A 23999-nucleotide genomic window follows, 5' to 3' on the forward strand; every position below is an offset into this window, starting at 1 on the left:
TGTGCTTCTGTGTAATTATGTATGTGTATACTTGTATATGTAGAGTAGTTTGGAGATAAATGTGGTACATTTTGCATATTTGATCTCAGTCTATTAATGGAAACAATTGGGATCTAACCATAGCTGGAAAAATTTTTAAAGGAGTAATATTTATCACATTAGTCATAGTTCCATTTCACATAGAGTAATGTGACTAGCCTTTAACTAGGTGAAATATAGAACCTGAGACGTGATCTGTACTTTAATGGGAATAGTGCATCCCTTGGTGGAGATCCTGTAGTTTCTTCCCTGTCTTGTGATTTAATTGACTTATTTTTATTAGCTCCTTCAAAACATTAGCCAATATTATAGAGGTTACCAAGTATTTCTGATGTGTTCTCTTTTATTAATAGCAGATGCCAATCCATTTTATAGTAAAATGTTTTGGTGCATTTTAAAGACAGTATTGTTCTTAGTTGCCAAAGGCAGGTCCCATCTGAGTCTACATCTCCCATAGATTTCAGGACAGATTTCACAATGTCACACATCATGGACTGTACAACAGGATTCATTAGGAAATTTACAAGTTCAACAGTTAGCAAAGAGAAGAAAAGTCCAAAGTTCCCTAATCCTCTACATCCCAACAAAAGATATGTCAGAGCCTAACTACGTCGAGCCTACAATGTGGGTCTGTGTTCTTGTCAGTGGTCCCTTCTCTCCAATGATCATCTTGTCAGTAAAAGATAAATTTCTCTCTTGGCCCCAGACAAACTGTATGCTGGCTCCCAGCAAGAAGAGACCTCCAGGCCCTGTGCAATATTATAGCCTCCCTTGTATGGAGCATGAAGCCCCTGGCTGCATGATAAGCTGAACTTGAGAAAAGACTCTCCTACTGGGAGAAAGTAGGGTAACCCCCATGTTGATTGGCATGTTGTCTTTGGACACAAAGTGAGCTTCCATGGTTGTTTACAGACAGTCCTGCTCTTTGAACTATAACAGTAAATTTACACAGTCCACAAGCAGGCAGGTATAACATTTTCTCAAACCTGCTGACCTCTTAGACAGAGTCTCATCAATTAGTGGAAGGCTTACCATGATAACCATCAGATTTATCATCATCTGTCCTACGTGGGTGGCATTGCACTAATACTGGATAAAACAAATGAAGCTCTCATGGTTTTTCCCTTCCAGAAGTTTATGAGATGTATCATTTACAGTCTAAACTTTTTGAATAAAACTATAGCACTATAGTAGTACCTTCACATGAAGATGTCATTAAAAACAATAAATGAATACATATGCAGATGCATTAAACATACTGATGATATTTTAAGGATCCTGCAGTTTGACTATAAATAGGATTAAAATTTTTAAATAGACAGTACAGCAATCCTGATTAACATATCTCCTTAGAAGCAGGTGAGAGAAGTATGTTGAATTATATATAATTTGTACATTGATTTACATGCAACCTAATTTACTAAACAAATTGTGCATTTAACATAATTATTTATATTTCACAGTCTAGTAAAATGGACATTTGTTATCCTCTGATTTCTTTCTATGTTTTTGTATAAAGATAATAATGTTGACAGTAATAATCCTAATCTTAATAATAGCAACAGCAGTCATTTGTGGAGTGTTTATTCTGGTTGTACTAAAGAACCAAGCTATATGTGTGTGTATATTCATTAAATATGTACACCAACCCTGGTAGGTAGATTCTCTGATGTGTCTATTTTTCAGATAAGGAAATTTTAGAGAAGTTAAATAATTTCCCCTTCATCTCTCTGCTAGTGGAAGGAGGATCTGAATCTAAAGCCCCGTGCTTTCTACTCTTATTCTTTACTGCCTCCTCTCTAAAAGTTGAAAGACCATCTTGTAGACATTATTTTAATTCATAAATGTTATGTACTAAGTTTTATAAAGGGTGGGTGTTGAATCTACAGTGAAGCAGCTGCATATCTGATTACCAATCATACTGATTTGGTTTTGCATACAGGGCACAGTTAAATGTTACATGAAAACATCCCTGAGAATATTTTCTGATCTGAGGTTATCTGACTTCCACACATAGCACATATGAACTCAGAAATTGTTTATTTAGGGAATTCACTTAACACAATTGTTTTGAACTTTGTAGTGAGAAAGGCGTAAAAGACCAGGTCACCCCAAGCTTAGTTTGAGAACCTTTGGCAGCTACTCTTGGCAGCCACTGTCAATTCCAAGGCATTTATGAAGCAAACTAAATACTTTTGCAGCTGCTACTACCTTCCTAATCCTCTTCCTTACCAGTTTCACAGCCAGGATCACAGAGACTACTGGGAAATTACAGCCAGGGCAGTGCTTTGTTATAAATTTAGTAAGACCACAACATGGGGTCGCAAAGGAAGGGACAGTGGCTCTTCCAAATGTGTAATGTGCCTTCTAGGTTCAGCATTAACAGTTTGAAAGGAGTATTATTTTAGGAACTTTAAAGAGTGTTTATCAGGGAGCAGCTTGTACTTGAATGAGAGAGCCTTAACGAAAGTTCATAAAAATACCAAGGCATTTCTGTCCTGCCAGAGGGTTCATGAGTCATACTTTTGCACAACTTCAACATAGAGTTCTTGCAACATGGTTTATCTGGAGACTGCACTCCAGCTGTTCCCCTGGAAAGGTGTAAAAGAAAGAATCAGCAGCCTGAAGGTATGAAAGACAACATCTGAGAAGTGATGCTGTGTACCAAGGAGAGAGCAGGCACAGAGGAGTACAGACTTAATATGAACCGCCCCACCCCCCAGAAAAAAGATGCACACACATCAAGGGACCACAAATGAGGAAACTGGACTTTATCCAGCCTGAGGTGTTGGAGAATGACATTACAATACTTAATAATCCCATAAAACAGCTAATATTTGTTGCCATTTAATCCTATGACTTGAAAGTATAAGAAAATACTACAGAAAGTAAACACACAGGAACAACCTCCATGTGGGAGGAAAGAATTACAATTTTCAGTTTTCTTCTCCCGTACCCCACCTGATGAACTTTTTTGCATCCATCAGTTATAACCAGGCAGCTGCTGAACTTTTTATTCATGCTTTGGTTGCCTCAAGAATTGATTTTTGTAATTCTCTTTTACGGCTTTTCCCTTACCAGGGTTGCTACATACTCTGAATTCAGCAGGTGCTTCAAGCCTGGCAGCATCTTACCGCCTTTCTTCTGGCTCCCTTTAGTGACTCCCCGTATCAAACATGATTGCTCCTTCAATTTTAATTTTTACTTGCTGTGTCACTGAACAACCTTGTTAGTCCTATCGCTGAGCTCAGTTGGCAATGTTGGGAGCTGAGTAATTCCACGCTTTGTAAACTGCACTTGTATTAACAAGTACAATTGCACACTCTTATCATACCCTTATACAAGAAGTCTTCTGGCTTATTTTAAGGGAGAAAATGCTTTGGAGAGAAAAGAGGCAAATAAAAAAAATCAAAGTTAACTGTTTGCCTCTCAACATTCTAACCACCAAGGATTAGAATTTTCAGGAACCATTTCAGTTTGATAGAATTCAATTCGGTTAGAATTGAATTTAAAGCGGCGTGTGTGTGTGTGTGTGTGTGTGTGTGTGTGTGTGTGTGTGTGTGTATGTAAATATACATTCTCTCTCATATATATATTTATATATATTTAAATATGGTGTTTGAACTGCAATGAAACCAGCACTCTTTCATTGATTTCATGTCATCACTTTTATTCTATGATTCAAAAGTATCAGGAAACCTATGTAGTTTAAACAGAAATTCAGTAAACTTAGGTACTAAAGGCAAATAATTATAAATAGGTCCCAGCAGCTAAGGCCCTACAAATCAACTAGTCTATATATCCATTTACACATGTAGAGATAAAAAGTTTGTACAAATGTCACACCAACAAATACACATGGATGAGGAGATAAAGATCTAGTTTCTTAGTTTTGTATCTGAACAAATTTCTTCAAGGTGTTATTGATGGTAACAACTTTTCGTATTTAAAGGGCATTTTCAAATGGGGCAACAAAGTTGTTTGGCTTTTTTTTTTTCCTGGCTTTAAAAGTAATTTCTAATTGAAGGAAAAAAAACCCCACTTGCCTCTATACTATAGAATACATGATTAATAACAACAAGTAGCATTTTTTGAGTATATACTGTGTACCAGCATCATTTTGCATTTCAGTTTTAAAAAAAATGTGTTATTCAGTGACAGCTCCTGATACCCTGTGTACTAATGAATCAGTGATGGAAATCTGGACTGACAGCAGTCAGTCTAAAGTGGACTTAAGGAGCTTGTTTTGAAGATGAATATCTGTTTTAAGCACATTATTTTTACTTGGTGTGTATGTCAGAGATCAATATACACAGTAATATTTCCTAAAAATATCTTCAGTCACCTGTACATGAGACTGGGAAAATACCTGTTGCCCCTTCAGAGATTAGGGGGTATCCACTTGTAGGCGTCATGGAACTTAAAAGTTGGAGATTGGGCTAAAGTCCTCCTATGCCACACCCTGTCACTATTACTAATTGTAGGTTCCATTTTATCCCCATTTTACAGATGATGAAACTAAGGCTTATAGAGTTTAAATGATTTCCCAAGGTCATTCATCTGAGAAATAGTAAAGGCAGAGTTTAGAATTTGTCCATCTGAATCCAGGAATTTGAGCTGCTAATCACCATGTGGTATTGCCTTCTCCAACCCTTGGGTAATCTATTTTCCAAAGGCTCCAATTTATCAACCCTTTATTCTGATGTCCTTTTATCCATTATTTTGGTTAGAGTAAACTAAAATCTATTTGGAACTCTTTGAAATGTGATGGTAAGTAACTAGCCCAGTGTGTAGTATTATCGTACAAGGTCAGAAGACACACAGAAAGCCCATTCTATCTATTCAAAGACAAATGTACTAGGTACCTCATTTATGAAGCACAGCATTTGCCCATTGAATTTGCTATCTTACATTTTGACTTAGGGAAAAAGAAAGCTTAAGTAGCGGGATTTCTGTGAACATATATGGGAATATGTCCTAAAATAGGCCACTTATTTTACTGTTTGAAAGTTTAAGTCACAGCGTAGTTTAGGCAGCTTAATGAATATAAATATACGGGGAAGTATTTTCTTCACTTGAGCATAATTTGTTGTAGATTGTACTATGGAATTCTTGAGTCCATTATCCCAAATCTTTGCCTCTCAATTCTCTGTCAAATCATAACTTTCAGGGAATTTTGCATTTTCATTCAGGATGAAACAAACTTGTTGGTACTCTATAACATTAGGGAATAGTATTTTGGGTTAATTAAATAGTAACTGATTTCTCCCCATATATGAAATATAGAAGACTAATGAAATTTCGAAAACTATGTATTTCTTAATTTGGAAAATACTGAACATAGATTTCTGCCTTGTAAAAATCATTAGAAATTGTCAGTCTCTTGTAACATTATGCAAGAGCCAGTTTATAGAGATTTTTCTGTGGTGCCAGAAGAAGATAATCAAATCTTGACAGAAACAAAATCATATGGAAAATCATTCTGGTGCTCTGCTGATTTAACAGTCTGACGAGAATGGATTAGGTAAATATAAAGAATAAACATTTAAGTAGTACAGATAAGTAGTTTCTAAATATCAAATTAACAAATTTTGATTAATGATTTACATTTCTTGTCATATGGCTTAAAGATTTTTTCTTTATTTCTAATCCTTGAAGATGGAATGAGGTACGTATGACAGCTCCAATCTAATAAAAGCCCATTATAGGCTGGCATATTCCTCCTTTAACAAAGCTCTGTCTACTGTCACAGGGCAGCTTGGAATGTTAGAAATTAGACATATAGATTTGTGTCCCAACTCTTCTACTCACTAGGTGTATGTATCAGTCAGCATATACCACATCATCTACCTAGTGGTATAATTACAAAATAAAAATAAAAAGAAGCTTCAAGATTTCAGTGTCACAACACTGCAAATGTGTATATCTCACTCACACTACTTCTTCCAAGGTGACTCAGCAATGGGCTTTTGCCTGTGGTTCATTCAGGGACCTGGGTTGGTGGAGGCTTCCTTCTAACACCTGTTTCAAATACCATCAATGTGGCAAATTATAGAGGCTCTTGACTTTTCTGCTACAAGTGACACATAAATTCTGTCACATTTCATCTACCAGTGCAAAGCACCTGGCCAAAGGAAAAGAAGTAGAAGCCTATTGTGTGCACAGCAAGATGTTACTAATGACCACCACAAGGTGTGATTTTGTGTAAATCTCTTACTATATCTTTACTTCATTATTCTAATCTGTTAAAAAAAATACAGAGGATTTGTCTGACTTCACCCCTTACCGTGCCCCTCCTCTGACCTTGTGTATCCTGGACGCCGGAGTAAAATTTTTTTCTATTCATGAATATGTTTTGAGCTCTTATGTGTCTGGGAATACTGCAGAAAGCAAAAGTAGACAAAATCCCTGATCTCATGGATCTTATATTCTTAACAAGGTTAACAATAAACAAATAGACAAATAAGTATGTAATATTTAAGGTGGCAAAAAGTTCTAAGAAGAAGAATAAAGCAGGGTAAAGAAAGCATCTCTAAAAAGAATAAATGTGCAGATACCTGAAAGAAAGGGGAGAGCCAAATATGTGATTGTCAGTAGGTGAAGCCTTCCAAAAAAATGGAAGAGTGAAATGTAGGGGGATCACAGGGAGGCAGTACAGCACAGAGAAAACAAGTAGTGACTTTGTAGCATCTTACTACAGTGATGGACAGTGACTGCAAGGGTGTGTGGGGGGGTAATTGATAATATGGGTGAATGTTGTAACCACAATGTTGCTCATGTGAAACCTTCATAAGATTGTATATCAATGATACCTTAATATAAAAAAAAATGGAAGAGCAAATACAGAGTCCTAGAGCATGATGCCACTAGAACATTTGAGGATTAGAGGCTGCCCAGAGTACCTGGAGTGCAGTGAGTGGGAAGAATTGTGGTAGGAGGTGGGGATGTGATCGTTGACATAGAAGGGGGTCAGATCATGAAGGATCCTGTAGGCTTGGTAAGGAATTTGAGTTTTATTCTGAGTGAGGTGGAAGGGTTACAGAGCTATGAGCAAAGGGGTATCATATGATATGATTTGAATCTTATTTGGCTTCTCTGTGGAGATTAATCTGTAGGACACCAATAATGGAAGCAAAGGGCACACATGGGCAGCTCTTGCAGTAATCCAGGCAAGACAATTTTGGCTTGGATCAGAGTAGAAGTGGTAGAAGGGCTGGATTCATGATGCATTTTGAATGTGAAGTTATCAGATTTGCTAATAGATTGGGTGGGAGATGTGTACTTACAATGGTAATTGTTACCGTATAGATGCCTTTCATCTGTGCCACAAAACTAACCAGTAACCTGTCAGGTACTACTGATGTTCCGGAGTTGGGGTTATAGCATGACGTTTAATTCTAATTGAGGAAGCTAAAATAAGTAATTTGAAAACATCATTGGTAAGAAAAGATACATTGGTTAATTCAAGAAAGAAAATTTAAACACAGGAATGTAAGTGACTTCAGTGGTTATGTTAGACAAAGTAATCAGGCAAGCCCTGGGGAGCTGAGACCTAAGCAAAGATGAGTCAGACCTGAAGAGATGGGAGGGCTAGAAGGAGAGCAGGCAGTAGACACACAGTAGTGCTCAGATCCTTAGGCTTAGCCAAGGGTGGAAACATTACTGTAGTTTAAACATAGCCTGGAGGGAGAAAGTGAAGGGAGAGAGCATTAATGGGGAAATCAGCAGGGGCCAGATCGCACTGTGCTTTGTAGATCAGAGAGAATTTTACATTATCATGATTCTGTAGCAATTAAAAGTCATTGTGAAGTTTCAAACAGAGAGGGATATGATGTGGCTTACCTTTAAAAACAAGTCATCCAGACTGTTGGAGAATAACTTTTTGAAGGGACTTTGGTAGTGAAACCATTTTGGAGGCTGTTGATTTATGGCTGAGTCTATATTCTTTACTCATCTTTACCAATTGCTGTTAGTTTTGTTTTTAAAGTGAAATCAGTATTTGCCTTTTTGTGTTCCTACCACTAAATGATCCAAAGAACAAGACTTCCCACACAGCTAGCTATTGGTTGCCCTTTTTGACTCTGTATCTTTCAAAAACATGTGTTCTATTGAAATGAAAATGATTTTATGAATGTTGTTAACACTCACCATTAAATGGAGGATAGGGAATATGCCAAATCCTTTCTTTGGCCCATCCCTGTCACTAACATTGATGGGAAGTGATGACCTGTGAGGCTTTTTTTCAATAAAGTTGCTATACAATATTATATTGGTTTCAGATGCTCTACTCTGCCATCTTCCTAGACCTGAGTTCTGTAGATGCACCGTCCTTTTCCCCTTGGCTCCTAGCTGTGACTGCTTGTACGTCCTTCCGTCAGCCCTCTTATAAGTGCCCAACATAGCTTTTCTCAATAATTTTAGGTCCCTCTTCTATTGTACTGGTACCCAGATGTTTACCAAAACACTATGGTGATAGCAGAGACAGAAGCAGACTAACTGTCCATTAGAAGGGGAATATGTAATGTTTATTCCTATAATGGAATACTGCATAATAAAGTAACTGAATTAGAACTACATGTGTGGTTGAGAATACCTACAACCTGTAATACTGAGTGAAAATAGAAAATTTCAAAATAATGTAGAGGTATAAAATGCTGTTTACATACATTTCAGAAATAACAAAACTAAACACACAAATACACAATCCATACATAAATGTATTAAAACATGCATGATAACAAAACAAAAACCTCAAAAAACTTCTGTGAATAAAAACAGGTAAGAGATAAAGAAGACTGTAGCTGAACCTGTCATTTTTAAATGCTATGTTAAAAAAGAGATATATCTTAAGCTAATCTGTAAAATGTTATCATCTGTTAAATCTGGCTTTTGAATGCAAAGGTGTCATAATAATTTATGAACATTTCTGTGAGATAGAAATATTTAATAATTAAAGATATTAAATAATAAAAAATCTTACATTTTTTTGCCATTATTTTCCCACAAGCCATATCTTGATCACTTCTGTGGATTTTTTTCTTCACTTCCTACCATCCAAGCACATAATAGAATCTTTTTTCCTATTGAGTGATTGAATCATTTTTAGATACAATGCTACACTTTCAATGTTTGAATCTTCAATAAAAGCACAGGGTTTTATTGTAAGATCTAAACAAAAGATTGTCCTAACTTGGCTGTAGTGAAATTTGAGGTGTTTTTTCAGCCACCTTAATGACCACTTGAGGTAATGATGTTGTTTTGAGGTCAATATCAGATGGACATCTGAGCTTTGAATGGGCTGGAGAGATTGAAAGCAGAGATAAACAGTGACACCAGTTGCCCCAGTCTACACATGTAAACCATTTGATTTGAGCACAGTTAATACTAGATACTTAAAAACACCCATTTGTTTGAATACACTGGATAGAAAACTAAGTTGTGGCAGGAACTGTCTGATTGCCCTCTTGTTGCACATCTGGGAGATTTCACAGGGCACCTAATCTCTCTGGAGATGGGAATGCCTGGTGAGGCTGACAGTCAGTAAGCAGTCTGGTATTGCTCTGCCATCATCTCCTAGGTAAAATAATCAACAATAGAAGGTTGAGAAACCCTCTAAGACTTCAATCAGGTCATTCAAGGCATTCTGTGGAAACAGCAGTTTTTCTACTAAGGTTTCTTAGAAAATAAATGTGTGCTTCATGTGGTGACAGATGTAACAAAGAATTACAAATGATAACACAACTGTATCTAATTATTCAATATAAGTAGTTCTCAAAAGTGAGATAGCTCTCTAACTTATCTCTAAATAAGTTAATTAAAAATTAAGGATTACAAATGGTTTCATTTTCTTTGTGCTTTCCTAAAGAAAGCAGATCTTTGGGACTTAAAAATTAAGTGTTAAATATACTTCTAGTACATATATTTATATTTAATATACATACATATAAATCATGTATTTTTCCCTCTTAAGAATCTTGTTTTTCAGTTTTCAAATAAATTCTCTCCCTTGCTATCAGTAAAATCATATTTGAGATAACCCTACATATGGCATCATTTTTAATGTGTTTCATTAAACACATACCCTTACTGATTTCATATTCACAGAACTTTATTTTCTACACCTTAATTTTGAATGTGTTCACCCAAATAAAAGTATCTGTTTATCTTTGTCCTTTTGAGATTGGAGACAGTATTCTTGTTGATTTCTCTAACCCTAGACCTAGTACTGTACCTGGCACATGGTAGGTGCTCAACTGTCTGTTGACTAGTTAAAGAAGCATCTATATTACCAGTAAATAGAAAATACCAGATTTTACAAAAATACATACCTCATGTTGTCTGCCACCCCATTAGTACTTACTATTATGTTTATACTCTGCCTTTAGCTGTTTGATTTTTTGTTTGTCCTTCCATAGAATGTACACTTCAAAAAAGCCAGGGATTTTATTATCTCCACTGCTTTACCCATCTAGCACATTGTCTATAACAATACACATATTAAAATTTTGGCATCAGTGAACAAATATTGGTTTGCAGTAGCTCTAGAGCATGTTGTTAAAGGAAAGGCAAAGGATAGGAAACCTTAATTTTCTTCTCCCAGGATTTTCATATGGAACTGAGTATTTTGAGTATTTCCTAGAATATTCTGGATTCCTTCCCTCTCTAATTATCATGTGTAGTGTTTCCAACTGTAGAGGTGGATCATTCTGATTCCCTGGGCTTTGAAGAAATCAACTGCCTTTTGCATAGTAGTCTATGGTTTATAGAACTTTTCTCACTTCCACTCTTGTGATTGTAATCTTCTCAGTAAAGAGGAAAAAAAAAGGTTAAAAAGCATCTCTGATAGGTTAGTCCTTATTTGCATAATGAGATAATTTTATTTCTTGGGTTGCCATCCTGAAAAAGCTTTTTTTTAAGCCTTTAGAACCCTATGACTATTTTTAAGTTGTTGTTGCTATACACATAATAAAGTTTATATCTGTGGCCTTCTAAGATGATTCACTTAATCATTTCTAACATCTCTTTTTGGAGGCACCACTTTTTCAAGTTTGTGTTTGCTATCTTCACCTTTTTTGTAGCTATTTCCACTGAATCATGTCTCAGCACTTGTGGAAACTCACGACAGACTGTCATCTAGTAAAACCTTGTATTTTGTGCATTTTGCTGTAATGGGGGTGGGTTGATGTGCTATAAGTATGCAAGTCCTTGATGTAAAAGCAAATCTTAGGTGAAGAGAAAAACATGAAAATGTTTTGTTTTGTTTTGTTTTATTAGTTTGCTTTTCTGAGAAACTTAGTGATACGTCTTAAGAATGATATCAGAATGTGTAAAAGTTATAAATATGCAGCCAAGTGGGAGAACAGTCATTATGAAGATTCTAGAATGTTTTTCTTTTTTTTCCTGAAAATATGGTGGTAGTATCCATTAACAAAGAAATTGACATAGTGATACACTGATAACTTGGGGGAAAACACACTTTCAAGTATGTGAGGCAGGAATTTACTTGACCTGGAATGGGTGCTTAAATATGTGTTGATTGTGTTAAGATAATTGAGTAAATATTTTTTAAATGTCTTTTTTTACAAACAGTTGTTTTCATTTAAAAATATGCTTTATATATATATATAATCTGATTTACTCCACATAATTAATCCATTCAGATTGATACTGTTTTTATCCCTGTATTATAGATGTTGTTAACCAAGCTTAAAAAGGTACAGACAATTCATATTGATGGGAAAGTGACAGAGCTTATATGCTTAACCTCTGTTAATGGTCCAACACTTACTAAATAATCATAGAGCACTTGCTGTGCATGCAGCCTTCAAGTCATGCAGAAGAGAAGGTTTAGAAGCAAAAGTCCTCACAGAAGTTGGTGCCAAGATTGGGACCTGTTAAAAATTCCTCTGTCATAGACAAGACCCTTTCAGGAATGATAATAGGCATGGGACAGAGGTACAGGCAGGTCAAGGACAGCAGCTAATGTGAGCTAAAGCACCTTCCCCTGCTTCAGCAACAAGTTATGGAAGAGCCAAGTAGGCTGTGTGCCTTGGTTGCTACCTTTTGCAGGAAACTGGAGCTACTCTGTGAGCCAAGGAGCAAGGATGGGCCTGACCTGCCCAGCTCCAGTAGTAAGATCCCGCGACCATAATGGGGCCCCCAAATTTGGAGAGAACCAAATTATATTCTATTATTCTCTGTGCCCCACAGGCTATTCCAGTCCTTAGTTCATAACAGATTTTCAGTATGTGTTGATTTGAATGTAATGAAGTGAATGCAGCCATAGCTGTGAATGTAAGTAGCTATATGGCCTTGGGAAAGTCACTGTACTTCCATATCTGGATTTCCCCATTTCCAGAATGGGTGATAGGATCGACTTGGGACAGCTGTTGCAGGAATCCACTTTGTGAACTCTGAATAGAAATGGGATTTGGATACTCTCACACCCTCTGTCCCTTTCTCCCCTGGGCTACCTAGTACCCACCTGGCTTGGACTTTGTTGTTAACTCCTAATTAGTTGGTGGAATATAGAATGAGAAGGATCCTGGAGGCAGAGGGGGAAGGGCAAGTGGGGGCAAGGGCAGAGGAGACAGAGGGAGAAGAACAACATGTTTTTGAGAAGCTGTCTTAAACATTTAGGAAATAGATGCTGTTGAGGAGACTGGCTAAGATGTTTTAATGCTCTGTTGTGTAATAGACTGTCCCATGGCATCTCTTATACAGATGGCTCTAAATATTTTAATTATGTTTCTTAATGTCATATTCGTTTTTCTTTTAAGCATAGCGAACTTATGGTGTGATGAAGTGCTCAATGTCCTGGTCTTATTTAGGCTACAGAGAAGGTTGGATATTATAAAGCTTCATTCTACAGCAATTCTTACTAAATATGCCCAGAAGATAACATATTTTAATGGCTAACACTATTATAATGTTTTTCACTGAACTCTACTTTTCAATTTAATATAACCAAAAGTATATTATTTGTTTTTGAGTTGGAGCACACATGGTTGCTTTCACAGCAGTTTTAAAGTAAAATATGACATATATTAATACTAGTTTCACAAAGTAGGAAACATCATTATTGATAAGGGAATTCAGTGAGGAAGATATTGCTTTCAGCCAGCTAGAGTGATGTAGATAAAATATATTTTATAAATTATTTGAATTAGGGACTTCATGTCATAAGCTACCTTTCTTATTTCTTACTGTTAAAAGAAATCAACATGTGCTATAAGATGTCTTTATTACAGATGAAAATAGAGTATTATGCCAGCATGTAGGCATTTAATTTAGTAAAATTCAACTATGCAAACTTAAATGAAAGGAAAGGATGAGAGAATAACAATTGGAAGAGCATGAGGGATTCCTCATGCTAGTTCACCCAAAGAGCGCTAACCTGAGTGACCTTGAGATAGAATAAGTGAATCAGCTGGTCCCTCAGTAGATATCATGCCATTTCATATATGACCAGAGGAAGCCTCTTAGGGGAGGTGCACATGAGCATTGTATTATTTAAAGGTGCAATATTCTGAAAGAATATTTTCTGTATTGGAACAGAAGGCTGTGACTGCAAATAAGTAGCACAGTGGCATCAGCAGTGATCTAAGGTTTGTGTTTTTTTCCCCATGGATTTGCTCTTATCACTCAAAGAGTGGCAACTTAGTTTTCCCTTAACACAGCTGCTCTGGTTCTAAGCTCATATGGAAAAAGTCCTATTTCTTCTAGATTTTATTAGCAATGGCTCCTTTCCCCAGGAGCTCCCACAGACTGTTCTCCTCACTTCTTGTTGGTCAGCAATGCATCACATGCCCAAACCAGTCCCTGGCAAAGAAAATAGTACCATGAAAATTAGCTTAGATCAGCTATAATTCAACCATTAGCTTGAGAATGGACCCATAATCTCTGATGTATAGGGCCGACCCCAGGAAAATACTGGATTCTGTTAGAAAAGAGGAGAAGCAGCAAACAGTGGTCAAGCAGGCAAATAGGTTCTGCAACGTATTTATTCATCTAATATATTGTAAAGCATTATTTCTATTTCACATTCATACATTCATATTACTGTAAGGTGTATACAAAAGACCAGGTACATTGTACTTCATGGGTAATAATGGCTTTTTGTGGTGATAATTCTAATACTGAATTTTGCCTTAGCATTGGGGTTAGAATATAATCCATTCATATGATGAGACTCAACTGTAATATCAGTATTTGCCTTAGTTACCTGCTTTTCCTTATTGGGTGTATCATAAGCATTCCTCTTGACATGAGTATAGAGCCTCGTTTGCTGTTGTAAAAGTTTGTTTAACAACATACATGTTTATGTGTGTGTTTTTGAAAAGAAAACCACTGTAGAATAGCCCCATGTTGTATAAACCTCACCAAATCTATCCAGGCATCAGATATTCAATCAAAAAAATACTGAGTGTCTTCTTGGTGCTCACCACTCTTGGATAAAGAATGAGTCAGATGTGCTTACTTCTGCAGTATGTATCCCAAAATAGAAACAATACAGAGATTAGCATGGCCTGCCCAAGGATGACACAGTTCATGAAGCATTCCATTTAAAAATAAAAGAATGAGATAGATAAGGTACCCTATTCTCATGGAATTTGCATTCTCCTGTGGAAAGAGAAGGTGGTTACCAGATAGTTCAACCAGAAAACAAAAGAAAAGCAACAGTAAGAAGCGAGATAGTGAAAAGCACTGTGATAGCATCAAATGGGTGGCTATTTTAAGTGGTCAGGGAAGTCCTCTCTGAGAAAGAGGCATTTAAGCTGAAATCTGATAAGAAAAGGAAAGCAAGGAGGCAGCCTGTGAAAACTCCAGGGAAGTACAAGCTAAGCATTGGGAATAGCTGGTGCAAAGACCCTCAGGTGAGAATGAGCTTCAGAGGCAGCAAGCAGAGGGGAGGAAGAGATAAAGTCAGGTCAGTGTGCAGGGCCAGATGATGTGGGGGTGTCATCAAATGTAAAAAGATTGGTATTTATTCCAGATACAATGGCAAGCCACTGGAAAGCTCCACATTGAAAAGGGACAAGGTAAGACCCTGTGTGAGGTACAGGGACAGTACTGTAGGGAAGACACAGAAGTGCTGCTGGGAGAGTATTTCCCAGGTGACAGCTGCTGTTGGGTATACAATCAGGGTAGTGGTGGGGAATTGTACAAAATATGTACAGATACAAGATGTTTTGGAGACAGGATATGAGAAGTGGGAAAATGAGAGAAGGGAGTTACCTTCTAGAAATCAGGCTTAAGCCAGAGCAGATGGAGGACTTGTTCTCTGAGATGGGTAGGAAGTGGGAGGGTTGGGGGAAAGTGGCAGGCAGTACCAAGAGTTCTGTTTTGGCCCTACTGAGTTAGAGATACCTGTTGGACATCCTCTTAGAGATGTTTAAGTAAGCAGTTGGATACATCAACCTAGAGTTCCAGGAAGAGACTAGGTCTGGAGATAGATTTGGGAGTCATCTGCATATAAAAAAGAGAAGTGCCCAGACAATTATTTTAATTAATTCCACAGAGCAATCTAAAGTATAATTTGTATACCTGAAAACTGATGGATTCTTATATATTGAAATATCTGTCTTGAAAATTTGTTGACAGCATGATTTCTGGGAAATTAATTGATTGCTTATGATAAGCCATGATGGCTCATTTTATCAAAATTTCCATGAAAGACAGAGAAAGTTTTGCTCTATCAACTTTGCCTTGTTCTGAAAATGTGTTTTTATACATCACTATTTTGGTTTAGTAATAAAATGCTCTACTTTTGCTTTGTAAATCAAAAGAGGACACAACTGTTAAATAGTCTATATCATATTAATTAAGTTCTGAAACAAGGCAAGCATTATAGCCATTTATAACAGGGTATTGCATAAGTTGCTAATCAATGAGAAAAGCAACTAATTAACAAGCCACTAGTCAGCATTTTGAGCAAAAGTTGGTGACTTTCAGCTTAATTAAACCTTGCAGGTGTCAGAGATGATATGAGAGAATCTTTAATCTGTTTGTGTCTAAATTCCCCCAGATCATTTTCACATCTGCACATGTTTAAAGCCTCTATCTGTTCTGAGTTAGGTAAAGGGATTTCAGTGTCTTAAAACACTTTGCATTTTTAAAAGCTCCCCTCTTAACTAAATCTTTGAGATTGCCCTTGGATTAAGACAACAGAATCAAGTTAATGGGCTATTTCACCCAAAATAATGAATTTAGAGTTATGACTAAATTTCATCTACATTTTTTTTAAAAACCTGCTGAAAGGGTAAGTGAATGTTTAAAGCACCTTTATTGAACCATAATTTACATGCCATAAAATTCACTTATGTTGATAGTAAAATTGAAGACATTTTAGTAAATATATAAAGTTGTGGAATCACCAAAATATAATTTGAATAAATGAAATTTTGAGGTTTCAACAAATTTGACCATGCTGGTGTCAAAATTAGCAAGTGGGGTAAGCTAGGATATACCTAGCCTTTAAGAATGATCTGTAAAGGTTTGATATGCCTATTCTTGTAGTCCTAAAATATTTCTGAGTTGGCTAAAGTTAATATCAAAAGCAGGCTTCTAGACAGGATGAATCAAGGATTAGGATTAATTATTCCTTAAACAATATTTACATACCACAAATTATTCTGTGGCTCTATTCTTTGGTCAGAAATTAAGAATTCTACTTCTTCGGGCTAGCCTTATTGTTTTTTTTTTTTTAAGCATTTTGTTATGGTCAATCCAAGGAATACAAATGGACTTTCATAATTGTAATGTTCTTATTTCTTCTCATTTATCATCTCTGTTGAAATAATGTCATTTTCAAAGAGTTGCTTAGATATGGGTGAACATTTGTATTTGAGATTTAGATAAGGGTGTCTGTCAAAAATATGTGTCACATTGAACAATTGCCTGAAATTATTTTTGATTTTCAAATTATAAGAAATGGTTTTCCCGAATAGAAACAGTAAATGATAATAATAATACCAGCCATCACTATTTAGGTTCCAGGAACTATTCTAATCCATACATATATGCATGTATGTATGTATGTATGTATGTATATATATATATGTATGTGGAAGAATCTATATATTCTTTCATTTAATATTTATAACCACCTACAGAACAGGCTTTTATATTGGCTTATTCCATAAACTTCAAACAGAGACACAGAGAAATTAAATAGTTTGCCCCAAATACTAAGTAGCAGGGCTGGGATGATGAATGTAGGTAGTCAGACTGGAATTTTTACTTTTACGTATTATCTATCTTCTGCTGGAAGTTTTTATTAACATTAGTAGTTATCATACGGCCTCAGTGGCTTAATATCAATTAAGACCTAATAAAGTTTCAATGTGGTAGACCCAATCTAATAAAAAAAATCAGCATTCACTATGAAATACTACTTTAAAAAGTGTGAAATGTTTCAAAAACTGTGGGATATTGCATACTGGCATCCTAGTATGCAAAGAATAGTGAATTTAGAATCTGAGACTTGGGTTAGAAATGATAACTCTTCTAACACAGTTGCAGGGACTTGGGGAAGTATTTAGGCTCATTGAACCTGTTATCCATAAAATAGGAAAGGTATTCCTTGGCTGACCTGGGGCGTCCCTTCATGTCTCCAAAATAACAAAGTGGTAGCCCTTACCACATTACCTGGGAGTTTCTGTTGACCTGAATTTCTCTCTATATACTGTAATCTCCTTAGCAATAGGTACCACATCTTTTTATCACTGTATCTTTAGTATCATTTAGGATAACTCTCTGTCCCATCAGAAATACATATTAAATATATGCAGGAGTGAAAAATAAAGGAAAATATAATATTTACTCCAAAGAGTTGTCTTCAAGGTCAATATGATAATGTAACAACGAAAAGAATCTGAGATATCATGAATTAAGCGACATAAGGGTCAGAGAATGAGAGAGAGGGAAAGGTCATCTGTCAAGAGCTGCAGGCTGTAGCTCACCAGGAATCCCCCGTTCCTGGGTGAAGTCCGGAGAACCATTGCATCCCCATTAGGCATGGTGTCTGACTATCATCAGTAACCAATCCATGAGTCTTCTCTCTGGACTAACCACTTATCTCAGGACTTTCCCCACTTCATGTTAACCTACCTTCCTAACCTGTAGCCACTGTGGATTTAACAAACTTTCTTCCCTTGAGACCCCTCATAAATGTGACCTGTTTCTTGAGCCTGGGGAACAAGTTGTTTCTGTTAACTTCCTTGCTGCTGTTGAAGCAGAAATTTCCCATCCCAGGACTCAGTCCTTAACTGGCTAACATCTGTAAAGGCTGAATAAACCCTCTTATTTCAGACATTGCTTGGTCTCTGGAGTTTTTGATTTGTCTTAAGTGCCATTCTGTTCTTGGGCTTTGGCTACCAGCAGTAGGCGATTAAACCCACCAATGTGGGTCTTCCCGTCATGGCAATATACACTGATTCATAGGCTCAGATACAACACAGAAACCACACTGGGGGTAAATATTTTCAAACAAATAGCTTCTAGAATAAAGAACATTCTACTGTTCACCTGTTGGGAAAATATTTGCAGCATCCACATATATCTTTATTTTCTATTATCCCTTAGTCTTTCAAATGTCAGTAACAGTTTGGGTCACAGTTGTAAAACAATTGACAGCAGAACTATGTGGTTAAGTAATGAAAGAAGGGCAGGTCTTGTTGAACCTGGTTCTAGGGTATCAGAGCACATTTAAGGACTTTTTTTATATCCTTACAGAAAAGGCTTCTTATTTACCTCATGAAGAACATGAGGGAAGAAGGAAGCACCTTTTCCTTGAATGTGTTTTTACTGACCACACATGCTAACAGCCCAGTACAGACTGCTCACCAGAGGGGCTGCTGCTTACACACATCTTCTCCATCCACAAGGCACTGCAAAGCCTTTGCTGGGGCTTTGTTTTCTCCACACTCAGAGTTTAGGACTGTAACCCTTTCCATTTTGGAGTCTTGTTCCTATGATAGAGGCTGTGCTCTTGTTCTGTACCAGGAGCTTTTTCTTTTCCAGCACAAATAAAAGTGTGTCTCCAGATGTGCTCTTGAGTAGTAACATGTCTGTTCCAATTCCTGGAAAGCTTTGAAAATTGGAGGTAAGCCAGTCATTCATTTGGTTATAATAAGATTGAATAATTGAAAGCAGGGCAATGCCACAGTATATGTCAGGGTTTACTTTTTGCCTAATGCAACTTGAGCTGAGCTACTCTGGTGATACAGAAAGTGGTTTTGAATATAATACGGTTATTCATTTATTAAGCACCCATGGAAATCTTAAGTTACAGATGATCTGGCATAAGAACATCTTAAGTTATAAGAACTTAGAAAATCTTAAGTTATAAGAACATCTGGGACCCTATACCTTTTTTCTGATAATCAATTCACCTATTTAAAATAAATGTTGCTACCAGTTGAGTTTAATCCTTTATAATTGCTTGGATTTAAGTGAAAAACCTGTTTATACAAGAATGCCCTTCTGCGTAGAAGTTGGGTTTTAGGAAATCTGAAACCTTACAGAGAAATATATACATCACTCACCTCTATAAGCCCCACATCATTATTCTCCTTTGAAACAAGGCACTCAAACTCTGGATCATCTCTGTTAAAAATTAGTTAGGCATGATTTTATATTTTTGGGTCCCTTTCCGGGATGTTTGACAAAAGGATACTATATGTTTTAAGAGAAATAAAACCTAAACATGAAATAAGAAAGACTTGAAATCTAGAAAATATATTTTTGAACATGGGTCAGCACTGATCCTCACTGAATCATAATTACAACCTCTATGAAGTGAAATAATAAAAATAACACCTGCCATCTAAGGCTGCTTGGAAGATTAAATAAGAATACTGCAGAAATCTTGGCATGTTGTTGGACACATAGAATTTTCTCAATAAATGCCAGCAAGATCCTGTTCTCCTCCACCCCTCCTCCTCTTCATTACCATTGCATGTAAAAGTATAACAGGAATGGGAACTCACCTGAGACTACCAAAGAACATTCTGGAAGGGAACATTTTGTTCTGCCTATTTTGATTGTAATTCTCAGATGCATTTTACCCTGTTTCAGTAACTGTGAAAGCACCTGGGGAGTCCTTAACTCATATTATATTAAAAACATAAAAATCCTAAGTGGAGAATGACTTAATGAATCTCATGGAGTGAGAACTAAATACAATTTGTATGCATTTAACTTGTTATAAGCAACATTTTTCACTGGGCTATGATAAATTCTCCTTTTGCAAAGAATTTATGAAAACGTTATGCAAGTGCAGCCAGAATGATTCCTATTTGGATACATTCAGACTTATCAAAAGGTGGATGTCCTGTCCCCACCCTTTATGTGCCCTCCATGGGACTTATTCCTCCTGATTTATTATGTTGCCTCTGGATATCCAGACTCATTTTGCTCTGTGACATCACAGCCTGGCTGTGTGTTTCAGCGCATGAGGTTCACATTAAGGGATCCTTTGTCAGAGGGAATACTGAAGCACTTACAGTTTTGTCTGTGTAACAATTATTAGGAAAATATCCCCTTTCTCTAAGTCCACTCTTGGCTCTGCAACTGCCTTTTGCTTTGTGGTCTCAAGACCTGGCTTTTTACTATGTGTTCTGTACTCACAATAGCTATGGAAGTGCATTTTATTTATTTATTTATTTTTAGTATTTTAACTTAACTTTTTATTGAGAAGTAATAGACATACATTAGTTGCAGGTGACATAGTGATTTGATGTTTATACATATTATAAAATAACTGCTGCAGTAAGTCTAACATCTATCACCATATATAATCACAATTTTTTTTTTGTGATATCAATTTATGAGATCTGCTCTCTTAGTACCTTTCAAATATGTACTGAACTATTATTAACCATACTGTACATTATATCCCCAGACTTATTTTATTTTACTTTTATATTTTATTTTTTAATTTTTTATTTAGGTATTATTGATATACACTCTTATGAAGGTTTTACATGAAAAAACAATGTGGTTACTACATTTACCCATATTATCAAGTCCCCACCCATACCCCAATGCAGTCACTGTCCATCAGTGCAGCAAGTTGCCAGAGATCCACTATGTGCCTTCTCTGTGCTACACTGTTCTCCCGTGATCTCCCACACCATGTGTACTAAACATAATAATCCTCAAGCCCCAACTCCCTCCCTCTGACCGGCCCTCCCACACCCCTCCCCTTTGGTAACCACTAGTTCCTTCTTGGAGTCTCTGAGTCTGCTGCTATTTTGTTCCTTCAGTTTTGCTTCATTGTTATACTCCACAAATGAGGGAAATCATTTGGCACTTGTCTTTCTCTGCCTGACTTATTTCACTGAGCATAATGTCCTCCAGCTCCATCCATGTTGTTGCAAATGGTAGGATTTGTTTCTTTCTTATGGCTTAATGGTATTCCATTGTGTATATGTTCCACTTCTTCTTTATCCATTCATCTACTGATGAACACTTAGGTTGCTTCCATATCTTGGCTACTGTAAAAAGTGCTGTGATAAACATAGGGGTGCATATGTCTTTTTGAATCTGAGAACTTGTATTCTTTGGATAAATTCCAAGGAATGGGATTCCTGGGTCAAATGGTATTTCTATTTTTAGTTTTTTTGAGGAACCTCCATACTGCTTTCTACAATGGTTGAACTAGTTTACATTCCCACCAGCAGTGTAGGAGGGTTGCCCTTTCTCCACATCCTCTCCAGCATTTGTTGTTCCTAGTCTTTTCTATGTTGGCCATCCTTACTGGTGTGAGGAGGTATCTCATTGTAGTTTTAATTTGCATTTCCCTGATAATTAGAAATGTGGAGCATCTTTTCATGTGCCTGTTGGCCATGTGAATTTCTTCTTCAGAGAACTGTCTCTTCATATCCTCTGCCCATTTTTTAATTGGGTTATTTGCTTTTTGGGTGTTGAGATGTGTGAGTTCTTTATATATTTTGGATGTTAATCCATTGTCAGATATGTTACTTAAAAATATATTGGAGCAATTATTTTTAACAAAATTATTACTGTTTATTGAATGTTTTCACATGTGCTAGACCCTGTGACAAAACTCCTTTTATGCATTATCTTAAGATAGCCCATTCTGAAACAACTATAGAAGAGGAAGTGTTAATATTTTCTTTTATAAATGAAGTAGCAGAACCTCAGAGAGGTCAGTACATTGTCCAAAGTCACACAGCTGTAGTGAAAAAGCTAGTATTTGGTTCCCATGCACTCTGACTGCAAAATCAGAGCTTCTACTTTAGAGTTAGATCTCCTAGTGTGAACATTGACTCGGATAAGCATGATGGGGGCATGCATCTGTTTTTTTGTTGTTTCTTGCCCAGTGTCAATTCTGCTTTTATACTTACATATATATATATATAATTATATATATATATAATTCTGCTATATAGTAAAAATAATTTTTCTATAGCTTTCAAACAATTACCTCCAAAGGAATGCGTGAAATTAAAGATCCATGCTGCATTTTGGAGAGCAAATTTTTTTCACCTTGTAAAATCGTACAAAGCATTGTGGAACGTTATTTATCTGCTCCTCCAAATATGACAAACTCCCCTCATCTTCACCTTACTCAAGAATGATTTTTGGGTGGGCCTGTAAGTAGTGAGCATCAGCTTCTTTGAGGGTACTTTTTTGAAATGAATTCTCTTTTTATTTCCTTTTTTATTCTCATGTTTTTAGTCCTGATTTTACATGCCCTTGTTTTGTCCATTCATGATCCATATATTTTTGTCACTTTATGTCCTCATCCTGAAGCTCTGCAATCATTTCTGAGTTTTATGGATCAGTGCACAGATGTTCTGGGGGTGTGTTGTAATTCTTCTCTTACCACAGGGCCATTTGACCAAGGTTTGCAATGATACTGAGTGGTTACTCTGGAGCTTCCTCCTGGAATCTAGACAGAAGGAAGTGAGGGAGGTCAGGGGAAAGGTAAACATAAATCAGGTTTGTGCAAACAAGCATGATGAATGCCAGTTCCCAAAGTACTCTGCCTTTTGTCAAATTTATATATTAGGAGAGAGGGCTGTGTGGTGTGAATGATGAATCATAAAACTGCTCCCTTGTGAAAGAGCAAGTGTAGAAACTTCTGCGGTAATATGATAGCCCGGATACATCATAGGGCTTGGGAACACAGAGTGAAAAACAATAGTATCTGTATCAGCCTGAAAGAAACAGTACCTAGGAGAGCAGTGACCTTCACCGGGAAAACCACATCAAAAGGAGATGAGCTTGGAGAAGCAAAGGAGGATACAGTGTATCTCGGGTTCTTACCCAGGACCCATGGGCAGGGAAAAAAAATCCTCAATTCTATGTTCATTAATCATTCGCTGAAATTTAGCAATTCCTTCAACTATGAATATAGATAAGAATCATGGAATTGTGGTCAGTGACTTTGGCTTTACCACCAGTAGAAATGACTGATTTATTTGTATCATTTTAACAGTTATTACAAATATCTGAAAATACTGTTTATGATAGTCACCTCTTTAAAATTCCATTAGTTATTGCACTCACCACAAGGAACACATATATTATCACAAAAGTTTAAAATACTGATTTTAAGTCATATTTCAGTAAAATGGTTTTGTTTGTAATATTTCAGTAAAAGGGTTTTGTTTGTAATTCTGTTTGTTATTTTATGCCTAAAAAAATATTCTCAGAAAGATTACGTAAGTTTTGCCAGAGTATCAAAAGGACCGATGGTGCAAAAATAGCCATGGACTCTTGTGGTAGATATTGCTTTATTGTTAGATGAGTTCTAGTTTCTTAAGGATTAAATTTTTAAAAGCTGTTTGAGAAGGCAAACATGTGCTTTGGTATATTCAGTATGATACATGGTTCCCCAAGTCGGCATCTACCATGACAAAAGTTAATCAGGGGAGTAATGCCTTTACCTTTGACTTATCAAACATTGTAGCCTGGATGCTAATGCG

General features: G+C 36.4%; 1 protein-coding gene and 1 pseudogene across 8 annotated transcripts in view; both read left to right on the forward strand.

Moving 5' to 3' along the window:
• The window catches only part of CNTN4 (contactin 4), a 927209-nt gene that overhangs the window by 488213 nt on the left and 414997 nt on the right, over window positions 1-23999 (forward strand). The gene's annotated exons all lie outside the window — the stretch shown is intronic.
• On the forward strand, window positions 14515-14609 carry LOC118972571 (U6 spliceosomal RNA; annotated as a pseudogene).

Source organism: Manis javanica, chromosome 3 (assembly GCF_040802235.1).
Source record: "Manis javanica isolate MJ-LG chromosome 3, MJ_LKY, whole genome shotgun sequence".
NCBI lineage: Eukaryota > Metazoa > Chordata > Mammalia > Pholidota > Manidae > Manis > Manis javanica.